Source organism: Triturus cristatus, chromosome 7 (genome assembly GCF_964204655.1).
Source record: "Triturus cristatus chromosome 7, aTriCri1.1, whole genome shotgun sequence".
Lineage (NCBI taxonomy): Eukaryota > Metazoa > Chordata > Amphibia > Caudata > Salamandridae > Triturus > Triturus cristatus.
In genome coordinates, this window is record NC_140590.1 from 954,631,486 (window position 1) to 954,651,382 (window position 19,897).

General features: G+C 47.3%; 1 protein-coding gene across 1 annotated transcript in view; it reads left to right on the forward strand.

The window, feature by feature from the left end:
- SEC24A (SEC24 homolog A, COPII component) overlaps window positions 1-19,897 on the forward strand; it is a 595,056-nt gene that overhangs the window by 399,003 nt on the left and 176,156 nt on the right. The window lies entirely within an intron of this gene.

The following is a 19,897-nucleotide window of genomic DNA, read 5'->3' on the forward strand; positions in this document are numbered from 1 at the left end:
TTCCACATCTTATCAAACTGATTACTTTGTCTAACTAAGGATACATTACCATTAAGTATTGTCATTAAAGATACTTGTTCACCTCCCAAATCCACTTCAGTGTGTTTTTCATGTTCTGTAACTAATCCAATTTGTGCATCCTTGGTGACTTAAATGCATGGTTTTATAAACCAAAAATCTGCCTTCAGATTAATAAAACAATTTAGTCTCCTGGAACGATCATCAAGTCACCTCTTTTACTTCCACGACCTCATCAAAATGTATTGTCAATCTACAGCATATTTAACAACCTACAGATAGGGGAGCAGACGGAACATGGAGGATGTCCAAACTTGCATTATAGCAAACTCAAACCTTTAGCAAATAGCCACAATAGAAAATCTATGTAAAAGAATGCACTAATCATTTGACAAGTTAATACTGTTAAAAACATCAACTGACCTTAAAGAATATAGAGTGCTACATGGATGAGTGAGCAAATAGAAAATTATAATCTCTCAACTGTGCTCACTTTAACACAAGTGGCACAAGCAAAATAATTTACTAGACAAAATACAACTCCGTAAAAAAAACGGACTATGTAAAGCCACAATCGGATTTCTGATGTCAAATTCCCTTTTTCTAATATCAAATGCCCTTTAAAGGAAATGCACAAAATACTAACATCTGTGTCGCAATCACAAAACTTCTATAACCTTACAGCAGAAAACTTTGCATCCCAAGCTTAATCCTTAGAGCTATATAGTAAGAAAGTAGTCTATTGTTTGGGTGGACAGTCACCCACCACACAGAATAATGACACTTGTCAAGGGAAGAACCAGTCACTAAATTAACCTCTGTTCAACCCTCTGGTAGCTACGGCACATAGCAAACTGGCTTGACTTAGGGCAGCATGTGAAGTATTTATCCAGTAGCAAAACCGAAATAAAGTCAAAATACTAAAGAATAAAAATCCAAAACTAAATTTGAAAAGTGGAGTTAAATGGAAGCAACAAAACAACAAAAATCCAATAGTGGGAATCAGAAATATGAATTTTGAAAGTTTTAATTAAAAATAGCACCAATGGTAGTCTGTGAAAGTGGTAAACTCGTTGAGTGGGGCGATTGCAGGGCCGTAGCAATGGAGCGCGGGTCAGATACTCCTAGTGGGTTCTTTCTGGTCGAAGACTGTACCTTCTGGATTTGTTTTTTTTATGGAGCTCAAAATCCTCCAGTGGAACAAGCCTGAAGCTGTATCTGGGAAAGGTGAATTGAAATCACCTTTAGTCACAACTTCTCAGGGTTTTGGAGCAGCTCCTCTGGGTCACTTCAAAGCCTCCCTTGACCTCAAGCACAGCACGTTGGGGCCATGACACTTACAGCAGAGGGCACCAGCAAGGTTCAAACCAAGTCCAGTAGGAACTAATCACTTCATGAAAAGGGTATCTCACAGCTTATTGTGTCCCTCTAGCTTCAACAGGTGGTCAGCCTTATGATTCTTGGAGTCCCCTTTGTCCTGGGTGTAAGAGGGAACCGATCAACTCCTTCAGTGCTCTTCTGAGGCTACAGACATCAGGTCCAGTTCTCTTCTAAATTTCTGCAGGTCAAGAACATGTCCTGAGAAGAGTGCCTTGGAATGTCACATTTATGGGTGGCACTGGCTAGCGGGTGGGGGGTGACTCGGGGCTCCTCTCTAACCAGTAGAGTAAGGGCAGCCCTACCTACTTTTTCAGCATTTCTTGCTTGCCTTATTGCAAACACCCCTGCAGTGCCCTTCATTTTTAAAATCAAAATTGGGGAACCTTTTCTACCTGGTGCAGAGCTCTCGTGTCTGCCCAGAGGAGTAGCCAGGGAAATGAGCAGTCCCCACCTCTTGTCGACTCCCAACTAGTGGGTCTAGAAGTACCTTTCCTCCCACTGGGTGTGAAGCCAGCCTGGCTACTGTGGACCTTGGGGACAAGTGCTTTTCCTTCTTTAAGTCTCCACACTAAACTATGAATGACCAGACAGCATCTGTTAGTTTCAAGTAAATGAAGTTCCTGGGTGCATCCCAACTGTCCTTCCTTGGCTGATAGGGATCAGATGTCCCACACTCAGCCCATCCTGTTACCAGGCCTAAGATATTGTCTTGCTCTGGGATAAGTTTTCACACCTCATTATGGCCAAGCACAGCCAAACTAGCTGTCGCTAGGTTAACACTAATTCATCTATTGGAGGCTTTGGCAGGTAACAGGTAATGTTCTAAAAGTCACATTTCCTAAATATTTACATATAAATCTGACTTTACCATCAAATTGGACTTTTAATATCTATTACAAATAGTCTGAGTAAAGTTTGTAGCCATTTCCTGTCATAAGTTACAGACTAAAGTTTATGATCAGTAGTTTGCCATTTTCTAAGATTCGTCTAGTCCTACCAGTTGCACATGTTGCGCTTTCAAATGTCAGGTGCCCTACTTTGAGGGCGACACAATACATTTAGGGATAATAATGTTTAAAAGCCTGTCTGACAGATATTTAGGCTTCTGCTGTCAGACTGTACTCAGGTTGCACATGTTATGCCTGAAACTGTGTTTTACAGTCCAACCCTGTAGATGGTACCACAGATGCTGCGGTTCACAGATGCTGCGGTCCACAGACGGCATTCAATTTCTACGCCTTAGGTGTAGGGACTTATAGGCAAGTTAAGTACGTGAGTCAAGGGAAAGCCAATTTAACCATGTTTAAAATCTGAGCAATGACATCAGAAAAGGCGGCTTTGAAAGATAACAGACCGTAAAGCTGAGCACAAATAAAAGGAAACACCACCAAGAGACTTACTCCCACACTACCTTCCTTCAAGAACCTAATTCTCAACCTGGTTAAACCCAGTTGGTCTGCAAGCTCACCATCAAATCCACGTCCATTTCAAGGAAAGTCCGCTGTCAACGGCAACTACAATCATAGCAGTGAATATAATCAACAACTCTTTTGCTCTGGTGGGAACATGTTGATAGTAAAATACCAGACACATATGACCAGTGATAAACTAAAATAATATGGATCCAGCAGACCCAACAATTATTATCCAATATTAGACTGAAAATTGGTAGAAAAGGCGGCTTACTACTGAATTGCAAACGTCTAGGAAGAAAATAACTTATCAGGCAAACAAACGGGCTTGCACTCATGGAGAGGCACTGAATCTGGACTAATTTCAGTCTGGGATCATCTGAAAACCACAGTTGCCAGTAATGAAGCAGCAGCTTTACTTCTCAACCTTTACGCAGCTTTCTAGACTGTGCACAATGATTAACTAATTATTAGATTGGAAGAAATTAGCGATTGAAAGAAATTGAATTTAAATGAGCAATTCTTGACAGGACCTCCTCCTTTCGTATAAACAGGTCAAGCATTTCAATGCCACCAATCACATCTACATCTTAAAACAGCCGAGCAGGGGGTTCCTCAAAGCTCTGATCTTCCCACTACTTATCACATTTAACATCAGGCCCCTCCCAGACTTCATCAAATTCTTCAGATGCTCGTGCTAAAACCACTGAGTTGATACCCATACAATCCTTAATCTGAAGAAGCCATATGACCTTGTACTAATTGTCTGCATGTCATTTGTTGATTGTTGGACGTTAACAAACCACCTAACACTTAAGAGACTGTGAATCATATGACCTATTGGTATCTGACGTGATTGGGAATACCAACAACCACCTCAAGGGAAGCAAAAAAAACTTTGAATTATAATGGACTCCACCATATCTATGACCTAGCAGGTAAATCAAATGATTGAATTCCATACCATGAGGATTCTGCAGCATATTTTTCCTTATGGAATTCTCTCCGAAAGTCCAGGAAACTATTATCCTCATTATGTGACTAATGGATCATAGCAAAAACCAAAGGAAATGATGGACGGAGTGTTGAACATTGCAAGCACTCACCCCCAGTCAACTGATCTGGGTTTAATCCATCACCGTTCTTTAGCCCACTCTGCCACCCCAGTTCAGACATGGCCATATGCAAATCAGTCTGACCCTGTGCCTCATTGGAACAGTCCAGCCCGAACTGCCAAGCCATGTCTTCCCTGGACCGGAAACAAGCTTCCTAGGACCGGTTTCTGGCATTTCAGCCGTCTTCTGCCAGGCTTGCTTGAGTCCAGTGACAAAGTGAGCAAGGGACTCACGTCTGAGCATACCCTGCCAACTTATGGCGAACAAAGCAAAAACCAAAGGAAATAATGGATCATACCAATGGTCTATTGTGCAGTCTCAATACAAGTTATCAGATGTCTCCATACTCCTACTGTGAACAACTTGCATGTATGCTTTTTGAGCATAATGCCAGTGGAAGCATTTATATAGGAGGGTGACTGCTCATGACATCCTTTCACACAGTCAAAACTGTGTTAAACATTCAGTACCTGCAAGACAACATGAATTTATTAGGAGTAGCCATACTGTATAGTACACTCTCAGACCTAAAAAATCAGTTGCCATAAATTCAAAAGACTGCCTCTGACTGTGATACTGAGAATGTTTGAACCCCTAATAGATAGCACAGAATCTGAGAGCTATTTCGGCATCTAGAATAGAACAAATATGGATGTAACAGTAAGAGAAACTATAGGCCAGCACGGGGTACACCTTAATTGCAAGTGACCAGATAGATGGAACTACCCATATCTTTGTATGGTAGGATCATTATTAATATTGTGGTCTTGCTAAACTTTTTATACCTCTTTTCATTATACAGATAATGCTGCCTAAATCCCTTTAAGCTAAAGTTGGCGTTCCTATAACTTACTTGGACGGGTAAAGAAGTAAGAATTAAACACGTTGGCCAAGGCTATGGAATTCTGTGGTCTTGAAATTACTATTACACTAAATAGTAGCTCAAACATTTTCCATGTTTTGATTCGCACTAGTAGCAGGGTACACGCTCCAAATAATTGAGACCAAATTGTTAGAAATGGGCCTGGTTGGAACTTTGATTAGTGGGAAGTTGGTGATGCCAGTTTTTGTAAAACAGTCTCAAAAATGAGATGGGCCTGCCATGACATAGTCAAAACCATGGGCCTGAATGTTGTATACTGCTTTGTTTGACCTAAGTTGTCAGGGTATGCCCAGATGTGGGTACATTGCTCACTTTGCCACTGGATTCAAGCTAGCCTGGTTGATGAGGGGCGTTACCCCAAAGCTGGTCCCAGGATGCTTGTTTCTGGTCCAGGGAAAACATGGCTTGGCAGTTCGGGCTGGACTGTTCCCATGAGGCACAGGGTCAAGACTGATTTGCATATAGCTGGGTCTGAACTGGGGTGGCGAAGTGAGCTAAAGAACGATGATGGATTCAACCCAGATCTGTGACTGTCTGAAAAGATTCAGCACTCCGTCCGTCTCCTTGTATTTGCTTTACTCAAAACTACTTCAGATAGTGCCTGCATATCTCACATCCCCAAACCCACCACAAGAGTACCATGTATTAACAAAAATGTCCCTAGAGGCAGTGTGAAAACTCTCTGTCAGAGACATGTGTACTGTAGATACACATGCTTTGCATATTCCTGCCACCTAGTGGTGGATCCGGATGTATGCAAGTTGTTTTTTTTCGAAGAAGTCTTTTCCAGTCACAAAGTAAGGTGACTCCCCCTTTTGGGTAATATTGCACCTGTGCATCGACTCCATTGTTAGATTGTTTGCTTTTCGCCATTGCGTTTGGATGTGGTTTGCGGCGCTCTGGTTCAAAACCGTCCTCTGGTTCCCCTCGGTGCGCAATCCACTGTACCCTTGACGGTATTGTTATCGTACGCATTTCACTTTTCTCCGTGTATCAAATCGATCAGGAAACTCCATCATCGATCGAAGACATCATGGGTGGCCTTCGGGCCTAGCTACTGCGGTCGACTTCTACTCCATTCCGTACTAGCTAGCCTTCTGCCGATTAAATGGACTCTGTTTAAATTTTGTCCGCTGTACCACTCTAAGTACCCTTGCACCGACCTGCATAAAGTCTGCAACTTATGCCTACACCGGAGCACAAAGAAGAAGAATGTGAGGCTTGTCGGCCGTTCCGATCAAAAAAGACTCTACGGGATCGTCTGGCTTGACAAAGAGAAATGCAGCATCAAAGCATACCACATACCCCGGATATCTTTGGAGAAGAATCTGAAGATGAAGAGGTCGAAACGTCTGCAGCAGAAGAGGAGCAAGCCGCCTTTATCCCAGAATCAGATTCTGAGCTGGAAATCGAGTTGGAGTCTAAAGAAGTTCCACTGGGACATGGTGCCGTGAGTACTAAAGCCCAATTACTCCCCAAATTCTCTTCGACCAAACTAAAGGCTTCGGCACCACCTCTGCCTTCGGGCCATGGTCTGCACGGAGAGGATGTTTCCAACGCCCCATGTTCTGGCTCGGCACCGTAACAATCAGTCAAGCCTTCTGGCTCAGGATCTAGTTGCATAAATCAGTATTCGGAACTGAAACCTTCCGCTCCGAAAGATAAGTCCGGGTCAGAACCGAAACCTTCTGCTTCGCAGGACAAGATACAAGCCAGGTTCGGTGCCGAAATCAAAAGAGGGCCTTACAAAGGCTCCAGAACCAATCCGGGACCTTATGAAAGAAAAGCTAGACCCCAAGCAGAAGAAAATCTACATCAATCCAGATACTGGACATATTTTGGAAAAAAACACCACCCAAAAGGAAAGTTAGCTCAGAGAACGCTAGTTATAAAAGTCCTCTCAAGAAAAAGGAGGACATGGTTACAAGCCCTATTTACCCTAATCCTCAATCCCCTCCACCATCTTCACCACTACCACAGTTGCCATGTTCAGACCCTTTATGCATAACACCTTGAGTGTCTCTACATACATAGCCTGCTAAAGGCGATGATGAGAATAGTCATTTACCTGCAGACCCATGGGATGATTATAATATTGATCCACCCATGGATGATAATCCGTATTTATATCCTGCTAAGCCATCACCTCCAAATGATAATGTAGGTTATCAAGAGCTGATTTCAAGAGCAGCAGCTTACCATGGGATTGCATTATATAAAGAGTCTAGATGGTAGGGTCTACACATAGGTCAAGTCAGTCTACCTATGTTAAAGGGCATGATGAGACATGCCGATGACATCTTTAAAGACCCTGTTCATGCCCGCATATTAACACCTAGGGTTGACAAAAAATACAAACCTCCACCATCTGATCCCATTTTTGTTAGGGGACGGTTGCCTTTAGACTCACTAGTAGTCTCTAATGCTAGTAGGCAACAAATTCACAGACCTGCAGATGCACCTCCCCGAGACAAAGAGTCTAAATTGATCAATGCATCCGGTAAAAGAGCTGCTGCTCAAGCCGCTAACCACTGGCGTATTGCCAACACGCAGAGCTTTCTAGCCAGGTATGATAGAGCCCACCAGGACTAAATGGAAGACCTACTTCCATACTTTCCAGAGGAGCATAAGAAAAAAGCACAGGAACTAGTACAGGAAGGTAAACTTCTATCTAATTCCTCCATTAGATGTGCTTTAGATGCTGCTGACACGGCAGCAAGGGGCATTAATACCTGAATTCTCCTATGACGACATGCATGGCTTAGGATTTTTATGTTTTGAAACCAGAAGTTCAGCAGTCTATTCTGAATACCCCTTTCAACAAACACCTTTTTGGGGCTCAAGTAGATGAGGCCCTAGAGAAAATTAAAAAGACAACAACTTGGCGAAGTCTATGGGATTACTTCAATCCCCATCAAACAGAGGCTCCTTTTGCCGTTCATTTTATAGAGGAGGGTCCAAAAAGAACATCCTCTGAGCCTAATGCTTTCTCCTATAAATCGAACACAAAACCACCCTCTCCCTCTAGAGGTTTCTACAGAAGAGGGTACAGAGGAAACAACTTCAAAGGTAGGGGTGAAAGCATGCCATAGCATAACTCCCCAACCCCCAATAAGCAGTGACTTGCCTACATTTTCCCCCTAATCATTTAACACCTGTCGGAGGAAGACTTAAACAATTTTCCTTCATTTGGCAGTCGATAACGTCCGACAAATGGGTACTAGACATTATCTGACAGGGTTATTGCTTGGAGCTTACCAGCAATCTTCCCAATATTTCACCTCGCAATCACAAACTCATCAGAGCACCAACAGCTCCTCAAACAAGAGGTACAAGATCTTTTAACAAAGGTAGCCATAGAACCAGTTCTATTACAGTACAAAGGTTCAGGGGTTTACTCTCTATACTTTCTAATCCCCAAAAAGGATGGCCCCTAAGACCTTTTTTGGACCTAAGAATGTTAAACCTTTACATACTGTCGGAACATTTCCATATGGTTACGCTTCAACAAGTGCTTCCACTTCTACAGCAAGGCGATTTTATGTCCACCCTGTACTTAAAAGGCGCATACTTTCACATTGCGCTTCATCCGGAACATCTCAAATATCTCAGATTTGTTATAGCAGGAAAACACCATCAGTTCAAAGTACTCCCATTCGGAGTAACTACTGCTCCCAGAGTGTTCACAAAATGTCTAGCAGTAGTGGCAGCTCACCTCAGAAGACAACAGATTCATGTATTCCCATACCTTGATGATTGGCTCGTCAAAGCCAGCACACACCAAAAGTATTTGCATCATTAGACCTCCTCCACCAATTGGGTGATACGGGCAATACGCAAAAGTCTCCTCTTCAGCCTTCACAAATGCAGTCATATCTGGGAGCGACTCTAAACACTCATACAGCTCTAGCCTCTCCCAATGTAGCAAGATTTTAAATATTCAAACTCTATTGCTACAGTTTCAGACCAACCAATACTTAGCGGTCAGGACTTTCATGCAACTGCTAGAAATGATGGCATCATGCATTGCAATAGTGCCTCTTGCAAGATTACACATGTTTAGCACATCAGTGGAATCAGTCACAGGGTCAATTAGCAGATCTAGTTTTAGTAGACAGCCACACCCATTGCTCTCTGCAGTGGTGGCACACACAAAACGTAACAAAATGGCAGCCCTTCATCGACCCTGTTCCACAGATCGTGCTAACAGCAGACACATCTCTCACAGGTTGGGGTGCCCATCTACAGAACTTGACAATTCAGGGTCTGTGGGACAACAAACGTCTCCAAATCAACTATCTAGTTCTAGCTGTGTATCTAGCACTGAAAGCTTTTCAGTCTCACCTGATTGGGAAACTTGTCTTAGTCCGCACGGACAGTATGACAACTATGTACAAAAGCAGAGGGGACACACACTCTGCAACTATCGTGCCTCTCTCAGACCATTTGGCGTTGGGCAATCCATCACAGAATTCATCTTCTGGCAGAGCACCTCCTAGGAGCGAACAATCAAATTGCTGACCTCCTCAGCAGGATGCGGCAACAAATACACGAGTGAAAACTTCATCCACAGGTTTTCCTTCCATACTTTCAAGAATGGAGATTCCCACAAATAAATCTGTGCGCCACAGTGGACAACTCAAAATGCCCAAACTTCGCCTCCAGGTTGCCTCACCCTCTGTCCAAAGGCAATTATGGATGAACTGGTCAGGGATGTATGCCTGCGCTTTTCCGCCTCTCCCTTTCCTTCCTGGTTCGGAAGCTCAGGCAAACATTGTTCACACTGATTTTGGTAGCTCCTACATGGACCCGTCAACAGTGGTTCACACCACTGGAGAGGTGTGGCTCACTGGTTAGAGGAAGCAGACCCAGAAGCAGAGGACGGCCCGGGACCAGGGTTCATTCCCCGACGCGGCAGGGTCGTGGACCAGGGCCAGCGGACTCGATAATTCTCGCTTCGGTGCCTACTCTAACCAGGGATCACACTCGGCGACTCTGGGCATTAGCTTGCCTCATCTCCACAACGGCCCCCCACATTCGCCGGGGATGCCTGGTTTCACCTTGGAGATACCCTGGAGGGACCATCTCACAGGGATAGCCAGGACGGGTTCCCCAGCGGTCTACAGCGCCAGGACACCTCAGGGCAGCAGTGCGCTTTACAAGACACATACATTTACTTGGAACTGTCTGTGGTTCCACATCAAAAGCTGCATCTCAATCCCAGCCTCCTCACTCAGAACCATTGAGAAATCAGACACCCAAACCCCAATGAGCTCAATCTTGCAATTTGGCTCCTGAAGTCAAGGAGTTTGGATACTTAAATTCGCCGCAAGATTGTATGACTATTCTTAAAGAAGCAAGAAAGCCTACCACCAGAGCATGTTATGCGGCAAAATGGAAAAGGTTTGTTGTATATTGTAACAACAACAATATTGATCCGCTAGATACCTCTGTTAAAATATTCTTTGTTACCTTTTGCATTTACAGCGAGCTGGACTAGCCTACACATCCATTCGGTTGCACCTTGCAGCAGTAGCCACATATTTGCAAAACAGACAAAATGTATCTTTGTTCAAGGTTCCAGTAATTAAAGCCTTTATGGAGGGCCTGAAAAGAGTAATACCACCCAGAGTACCTCCTTCACCAGTTTGGAATCTGAACATTATGCTTACAAGACTCATGGGTCCACCTTTTGTGCCATTACACCATTGTCCATTACAGATTCTTTCATTGAAGGTTGCCTTCCTCATTGCTATCACTTCATTAATGGGAGTTGGTGAGCTACAGGCATTAACTTTAGAAGAACCCTTCTTTCAGCTCCATAAAGATCGAATTGTGCTTCGCACCAACCCAAAATTCCTTCCAAAAGTGGTTTCTGCTTTTCACATTAACCAATCCGTTGAGTTACTCATGTTCTTTCTTCAACCTGATTCATTAACAGAAAGGGCTCTTCACACACTTGATGTCAGAAAAGCGTTATTATTCTACATTGAAAGAACAAAGACTTTTTGTAAGGCAAAGCAACTGTTTATTGCATTTGCTACACCTCACAAATTCAGTCCTATCTCTAAATCTGGTATTTATTTATTTATTTTAAGTTTGGAAAACCTTTATTTAAGAGTTGTACGGTACATCAGTGTGATAAAAGACACCATATCATATTATACATCGGTATACATGCATAGAACACCTTCCCATACCAGAATTAACATGGTTTTAACTCCCTCCCCCCCCCCCCCCCCCCCCCCCCCATAATGTCGATGCAGGCAAGAATCTCATTATGCAGTCCGATATTTGGCATTCCAGCATATCAGCATATGATGCAGTCCACTGTTTACCACGGAATGAACAAGTGCTAAACGATATGCAATACACAATTATCCCAGGCATAGTATCTCCCCAGTCATAGCACCTCAACTCCACCCCTGACATACATGACAGGAAGGCTCAAACCTCATTCCCAGTGTCTCCACCCCAACGCTGAAAAGATCTCCCACTCAGGTTTCCCTCCTGCAAGGCACAGGAGCGGGATTCAGACACCACCTCATTGCCTGTCTCCAGAGCAACCTCACGTTCTACCTCTTTGCTGCCTGTACAGGCAGATATGAAGTTAATGGGCCCCAAATGTCTTTCGGACGCGACCTAGTGGGTAAAGGTTCTGCATAGCCGTGCATGTTTTCTTGCCAAGTAGTCATCGAGTGAATCCACTCTTTAAACTTGGGAGCACGGCCTCTCCCCCAGCGACATGCCACCTGCCTTTTTGCTAATAGCATTCCCATTGCTAGGAATTTTTTGTGTCTTGTGTTAACCGTTTGTGTCAGTACCAGGAGGGCTAGGAGTGGGCATGGCTGCACTCGAACCCCTATCATGTCCGAGATTCCTTCGAACGCTTGCGCCCAGAATTCCGCCACCGGTGGGCAGCTCCACGCCAGGTGAAAGAAATCTGCCCCTTCCCGCCCACATCGCACACACAGATCATTCTCCCTAAGTTTGAACCTGTAAAGTTTAGCCGGAGAATAATATCTGTGCAAAAACTTGAAATTAATAAATCGTAACCTACTGTTGCCTGTAATGGCCTCTGTCTGTGTGCAGCGAAGTTCCCACTGTTCCTCTGTCAATGGGATATCCAAGTCCCTATCCCACTCATTTCGGGCCCGAATAGAGTAGGTTAGCATTGCTTTCTGTGTGTTTATATAAGAGAGATATAGCGTGCTGGGGGAGCTCTGCCTGTAAGAATGCATGTAAAGGAGCTAATGTAATGGGCTCTGCAGGAAAATCCAGAGTCACCGCCTTAACACTTTGGCGGAGCCTCGTATACAGAAATGTATCCATAACAGTGGGTGTACGTGTTCCAAAGAAATGCTCCTTTGAGCGGAACTGCCCCGCTATATAAAGGTCTCCCCAGGTGGTGTACTTGAGGCTATCAAGCAGCTTGCGACATATTCCCTCACACGTGACTCGCAACAAGGGATTTCGTGACCGGGACATTTTGGGGGGAGTATAACACAGAGCTCCCCAACTTACGAGCTATCTGATGCCAGGTCAGTATAGTACAGTCCACTGTGGATGGATCACGAGCTCGCTCCCTAACTGCTGTAAAAAGGTAACCTGACCGAGGGGTCGGGGCCATATATCCATCTTCGACCGCCAGATGGGGCATGAACGGCGGCGGATGGAACGAATAGGTTGCAAAATGGGCCTGTTCACAGTAGTAATAAAATTCAAAGGTATTTCAATTCGTCAGATTCCCATATGAGAGGGTAGTCCAGCTGATATGGCAGGGTATTTTCTGTGAGGGGGAACACAGCAGATTTGGACCAATTGATTTGTATTCCAGATATGACACCAAATTTAGTTATCTCCCGTAATATGGGGTTCAGATTGACATGGGGATTTCTCACATATAACGTCATGCCATCTGCATATAACGAAATTAGTAGTTGTCTATTGGGATAAATCAGCGCTTTGGCATTATGGTGCTGCTGTAGCTTCACTGCTAAGGGTTCAATGGCAAGAGCAAACAGAACCGGGGATAGAGGGCCCCCTTGGCACGTTCCCCTGGAGATGGCAAATGGGGAGGATTTGGCTCCATTTAAGAGTACTGACGCCACCGGCCAGTTATAAAGCAAACATATCCAATTTAGGAAAGTAAAGGGCATCCCCATGCGCTCCAAAATCCCAAGCAAGTAGTCCCACTCCAGGCAGTCTAATGCCTTGGTAGCGTCAAGGAATACTGCCACCGCCGAGCAGTGAGGGTCAATATCTTGTAGCACTGCAGCAAGGGTTCGAAGATTATGCGACGTGGCTCGACTGGGGATGAACCCCGCCTGGTCAGGAAGTACCAAACGCTGCATTAGCAAGCCAAGTCGGGTCGCCAATACCTTAGCAAGTATTTTAGTGTCACAGTTTACTAAAGATAGGGGCCGATACGAGTCGCAAGAGAGAGGGGACTTTCCGGGCTTCAATAACGAGGTTATTAATGCCTCGCGCATAGTACCAGGCAAGCTACCCTCCTCTAGTGCCACATAAAATACCTCCTTCAGAATTGGGACGAGAATCGAAGCATAAGTTTTGTAAAATTCTATAGGTAACCCATCCGACCCCGGGGCCCGACCAGACTGCATCTGCATAATGGCGTCTGTGATTTCATCTAACTCTAATTCCAGGTTTAAATTTTTTTGCTGATTATCTCCTAACCAGGCCAGAGTGGTGTCTTTAAAATAGTCAGGCAGATTGAGGGGGGTGCCTCTCTGTGAAGAGTACAAAACTCACTGAAAGTGGACAATTGATCAGGGAGATTCCTGTGTATATTACCCTGCATATCTTGAATCTCCGTTACATACTTGGAATATCGAGGGGGTTTGATCGCCGTGTCCACTGCCTTCCCCAGTCGATCACCCTCCCCATATCTCCTTGTCATGTGAGGCTTCCCCCGAAATTTACATTCCCTGTCCGCTATTTCACCATATTCAGTTAGCTTGCTACGTATATTGGCTCTAAGTCCGTGTCTATCAGTGCTGGCATTAACGTCCTGCTCTAATGTTTTAAGCTCCCTTTCCAATTTGGAGAGGTCCCTGCGCAGCGTTTTCAGGATGCCACCCCCTTTGGATATACACCATCCACGAACCGTAACTTTAAACGCCTCCCAGACTGTAATTATACTGGGAACTGATTTGACATTGCGCTTAAAAAAATCACGGATATCTTGTTCCAGCTCTGCTTGAAACACCGTGTCATGCAAGTGTGAGGGGTTGAGGCGCCAACTATTTTATATGGGGAGTGTTGCAAAGGGATATGAAGTTCTACCACAACTGGAGAGTGGTCCGAATACGTTCGGGCCAAGTGAGACACGTCTTTCAGCCAGGGCGCTATGCCAACTGATATGAACAGGTAATCCAATCTAGCCCAGGATGAATGAACCACTGAGTAATGCGTACCTTTCTGCAACTTAGGATGCATATGTCTTCACGAGTCAAGTAAACGATTGTCGGCTATTATATCTCTCAATGTTCTATGGGTGAGCGTGGAGTGGGATGAGGCGACTCGAGATCTATCCAGTCGCGGTTGTAGTGTCGTATTAAAGGCGCCTCCCCATATAACCCAAGGAGTGCCTATCTCTTGAATCTTATTCCATAGTCGAAGGAGAGCATGAGGGTCATCAGTGTTGGGGCCATAATAATTAGCAAACATCACATCATAGGAGTGGAGTCTACCCCAGGCGAGGCAAAACCTACCGCCCACATCCATGTCTGTCCCACTAGGCACAAAAGGTACCTCCCGTTTGAATAAGATAGCAACTCCATGAGAATAACTGGAGTAGCAAGCAAAGCAGCGGTGTGAGGCCCATCGTGAAGCGAACAAAGGTACAGCTCCAGGGCCGATTTGCGTTTCCTGCAACATAGCCACAGTGATTTGGTGTCTGTCTAAATACCCAAGTATCTGCCGCTTCTTTCTGGGGTTATTCAGGCCTCGCACATTCCATGAAGCAATCTTAAGCCCAATAAAATCACGTGTGGTGCCTGCCAGTGTGACTGCTAAAATCTGCACTCAACCCTGCATCGAGAACTACTATACTTTGTGCATGCCAGAAAACTGCAACCATACTCCTCCCTCCCACACCGGCTTCCCCAACATGCCGGGCACATTGACCCTCACCGCCCAAGTAACCATCAATTTCCCTCGCTTATTACCCTACTTTACCGTAGAATTGGGGGTTTGCCCTCTTGTGGAAACGCCAAGGGCCCACGACCTGTCCTCTCCCTCCTTACTCTCACCCACCCACCGCTCTGCTTGAAAGCGGGCAGTTACCACGGGACAGAGGGGAGATGCCGAGCAGGACAGTCTACCAATAACATATGAAATATTAATACATCATCAGCTGCGAATCGTTCAGCAAGAGCTTAGCATCAAGAAGAGTCTCAGGAGAGCCAATGTCTATCACAGGTCTTAGTCGGGGTCCGACAGTGGAGAGTTAGACCCGGAGCGCCCTTCGTGCTCCCAATTCCTTGGACGTCGCCCTTCGATGTTGTTTAAGGGAATCTTCAGCCTGCTGCGGGTTCTGGAAGAAGTGCTGCTTACCCTGATGCGTGATCTTCAACCTCGCCGGGTACAACATTGCATAAGGGATGTCCTCCGACTGAAGTTTTTTCTTGATAGCAGAGAACGTACGCCTGGCATCCTGAACTGCTTGCTTGTAGTCCGGATAGAAGGCCAATGTAGTGTTCTCATAGTGAACCTGTTTCTTTTCGCGAGCCAGGCGCAGGACTGCATCTCTGTCACGATAGTTGAAAAAGCGGGCTATCACCGGTCTTGGCGGCGCCCCCGGATGTGGGTGAGCCCCCAGTGATCTGTGCGCTCTCTCCACCATGAGATGCGCAGAAAAGGATTCTCTGCCCAATAGATCCACAACCAACTTTTCGATGAAGTCCTCCATAAGGCCCACATTGGTGGATTCCGCCAGGCCAAGGATGCGGACATTATTTCTTCGGGAGTGAGCCTCTAAATCTTCGTTTTTATCAGTTATAACCTTGAGCAGCTTGTCCATCTGCGCTAATTGTCCCCTGTTGGAGGCAGCGCCATCTTCAAGATCCGAAACCTTAGTCTTGGCTTCCTTCAGTCTCTGCTTATGCTGGTCCAGTTTGTTGACCACCACCTCCATGCGCATGTTCATTGTGTCGATCTTAGTGCCTATGGACGTGAGGCTTTGCATCATACCCACCAGAAGGGCCTTCCAGTCATCATCAGGCACCTCCGTGGCATCCGAGTCAGCTGGCCTCCTGCATGGTCGATCTGGGTGCCTTGTGCGTTTCAAAAGGGAGTTTAGATTGTTTGGTGTCCGTGCGCCCCATCTTGTCGCGCTGAGGACAAAGCAGTGGGTCAAACCAGGAACTCCAGGGATGGTATCAGCGTCAGTGACCGCAACAAATCAGGGATGGTGCCTGTCACCTGCCAAGGAAGGCAGACAGCCCAGCAAGTGCGCACCCAAAATCAGGACTCACGATGACCGATGAAGTAAGGTTTGGCCAATCTGCTTCGCATGTGCCCCCTACAGCAGCAGTGTAGTATCCACCAGCAATACAGGCAAGGGGGCGTAACAGTGTGCCAGCAATGCACTAACAAAACAGCGGCTCCAGGTATCCAAAGGCTCTCCGGGGAAGCCCAGTGCCCTGCATGGAGCCCAGAGGGGTAAGAAGCAACGAATCTCTGCACTCCAGCCAATGAGGATCAGCCTCCCTTCTTCAGCCAGTTCGAATTCACAGAGGCTCAGCGTGCACAAAATGGCTGCCAGGCTCAATCTAGGCCTCAAAATTAGCGATGAGAGATATTTATGGGCACAGCATGGGCCACGGGCTCAACACACAGCAGGCAGCCGAGAGGGGGGCCCACCCAGCAGTCCACAGTCACAGCCAGGCCCCAGGGGCTCGTATTTTTGTTCCGGCCTACTATAGGCCTGGCAGACAAAATGGCGATCGCCCCATGCAGAGCGTGTAAGAGCGCATCTATGCCGGCACTGACCTCAGTCCATTACAGGCAGGGAAATGCAGGGAGCCAGTGAGCCAATGAAGGTATCCTGGAGGCTCCCCCTCAGTCTGCGCGAGCCTCAGCCCCACGGCACCTCCTTGAATGGTAGCGCACTGCGGGCTGCCCGCTTCGCAGCGTCTCGTGTCCCGCAGCTGCAGCGTCCGAGGCAGAAGCTCCGTTTGCAGCTCACGATGGTAAAATGAAGCGCCAGAGTCCTCTCACACCGCCGCGCAAGCACCCACCTCCAGGCCGCAGCAGCCCGATATGTAGTACGGCAGGCGCTCTGTCTCAGCGCTCATTCCACAAAGGCATTTCTCTACCGCCTCCGCGGCCTCGGGCTCTCCCAGCATGGACGACCGCCCTCAGGCTCCAGACCGCAGTATGGCACTCCGCTTGCTGGAATACACGCAGCTCCCCAGGTATTTCTCCAGGCTCAATTCACAACTGCGGTGTCCCCGGACTCAGCGGGACTTCAGACAGCTCTCCGTGACTTCTGTCCTTTACTTCGGCATTGCAGGATGGGGTAAAAGTATAGTTTCCTGCTCGGCAGGACTGGAGCCTCACAGGCGTGCGGCCATTGCGGTCGTGCGCCACCTAGCGCCCCACTAAATCTGGTATTTCAAGATGGATTATTAAATGCATTCAAACTTGCCATGCTAAAGCTAAAAGAACTTTATCTATGCCTCCTAGAGCGCATGCCACTCATAAAATAGGAGTATCTATGGCCTTTCTAGGTAAAATTCCCATAGCTGACATTTGTAAGGCAGCAACATGGTCCAAACCACACACATTTTATTTTTAAACATCTTTTTTATTAAGGTTTATACAGTCTATAGAAGGCATCCAGTTACAATTGGTCCGTACTTGCTTGGCATCTAGTCGCTGCCCATAATCAAATACCTCAATCTTTAATCTGATACTTGTTCTTCCGGCATCGAGCCTTGTTCTCGCCTTCGTCTCCTGTTCCCCCTTGACAGTCCTTTTTTTTTTTTTTTTTTTTTTTGAAACGGTTTATTGCAATCTCAAGTATATACAAGTATGGGCCTACAACCTTCCGGCCGGCCGCTAGAGTGACAGGAGCACCTGACAAACTTACAAAAGGGCACTTGGCGTTGCAGAGAAGTAAATCAGGAGGCATCAACGACGTGGGCCACATGACTCTAAGCCCACAATACGGTTTCATTTTATACACACACAACAACATAGAAAAACCACACCCGCAAGGCAACCCGCAATCGAAGGTAACCACACGTGCTCCTCAAATGAGGGACCCCGACCATCCACAGGAATCTGAAGAGGGGGAAGGGAAACAAGTCCAGGACTGGGGGAACTCTGTGCCCGGGGCTGGGGGAGGGGGTCAACTAGGGGGACGGAGCCGGTGAGGCAGCAGGCAGCAGTGGTGGCTCGCAGATACCCCCGCGGTAGGCGTTCCAGGGGCCCCATATTTTCACCCACGCCCCAGGCTTGCCCCTCGCCACATACACCACCTTTTCTCGGAACATGCACCAATCCATATGTTCTTTCCAGGCCGACACCGCCGGGGGCCGCTGGGATCCCCACAGTTGAGCGATGTCACGCTTAGCTATCATATATCCCAGAGTCACCCATCGCGTCTGCGGAACCGAGTAATCAGTTGGTTCCCACACATTCAGCAAGCATCTCCTCGCTTCAGGCAACAGTGCGACATGCGTAACCAGACGCAGGACCTCATGCACACCACGCCAGAATCGCTCCACCTTCGGGCATTCCCACAAAATATGCAAAAAAGTCGCCAAAGCACCACACCCACGCTTACACAACCCATCCTCAGCATAACCCATACGCAGAAGCCTTGGCCCCGTCATGTAAACCCAGTGGAGTATCTTAAGCTGGACGAAGCGAAGGCGAGCCGGTATGGCCACCTCCTTCGGAGAGGCCACCGCGGAAATCCAGTCTTCGTCGTCCAACTCCAGCCCGTCGGCAACCCAAGCCTCACGGAGGCCGGTCAGCAGGCCCGAGCGGTCATTAATCAATTTTTTGTAAATGAGGGAGATCGTGCTATCCGGAACGTGGCCATCCAGCACTCTATCCTCCAGGGGGGAAGACTCCGGGATGGAGGCGACGTCTGGGAAGACGGAGCCCAGCGCATGACGGACCTGCAAGTACCGAAAGTATTCACTGCCCTGCAGCTGAAACTCCGTCTGCAGCGTCTCGAATGTTTTAAATCCCCCTCTCGTCCAGAGGTCCCCCACTTTACTGATGCCAATCGTGTCCCACTTCTCGAAGCCCTTCGAGGTCCACAGGGAGCCCAACCGCTGAGGCGCATACAACGGCGACGCCCGGGTCAAACGGTCCTTCCACCCCATAGCTGCATTGGCCGCGTGCCACACCCGCACCATGACACGCGTGGGCCCCGTCAAGCGGGGATCCGGCGCGCCAGAGTAGAGTGCTCGATTGTAGTCGCCACCGGGCAGGAGCATCTTGTCCATTTCAAATGCCGGGTTCAAGGCGGGCCCATAGAGGCCGTAATTAATTGCAGCTAGCTGGGAGGCCCAGTAATACCGCTTAATGTCCGGGAGGGCAATCCCCCCGTCATACCACGGGAGCGTCAACTTCGCCAGGGCTATACGCGGCCTCCCGTCCCAGAACAGGCGGCGCTGTAGACTCTCCACCTCACGGAAGTAGCGCGCCGGGACTAGGTCCATAGTGTTCTGGAGAGCGTACAGGAAGCGCGGCAACGACATCATCTTAAACAATGCCGCCCGGCCGAGCGGCGAAAGCGGCAGGCGCCGCCAGCGCGCGACGTCCTCCTTCAAGCGCTGGAGGGGGGGAAGCAAGTTTCGCTCGTAGCGGGCCTCCGGGTCCAGCGTGATATAGACACCCAGGTACCGAAACCCCTGCGAGGCAATCTGGATCGGACATCCCCGCGGGAGGACGGGAGCCTCCCCGGAAAGCACATAGACACATGATTTAGCCCAGTTGATGACAAGGCCTGAGTTACGGCCAAAGGAGCGCAGGACATCAACCAGGACAATCAGTGATTTGCGCGGGGAGGCTAGGTACAAAAGGATATCGTCAGCGTAGAGGGA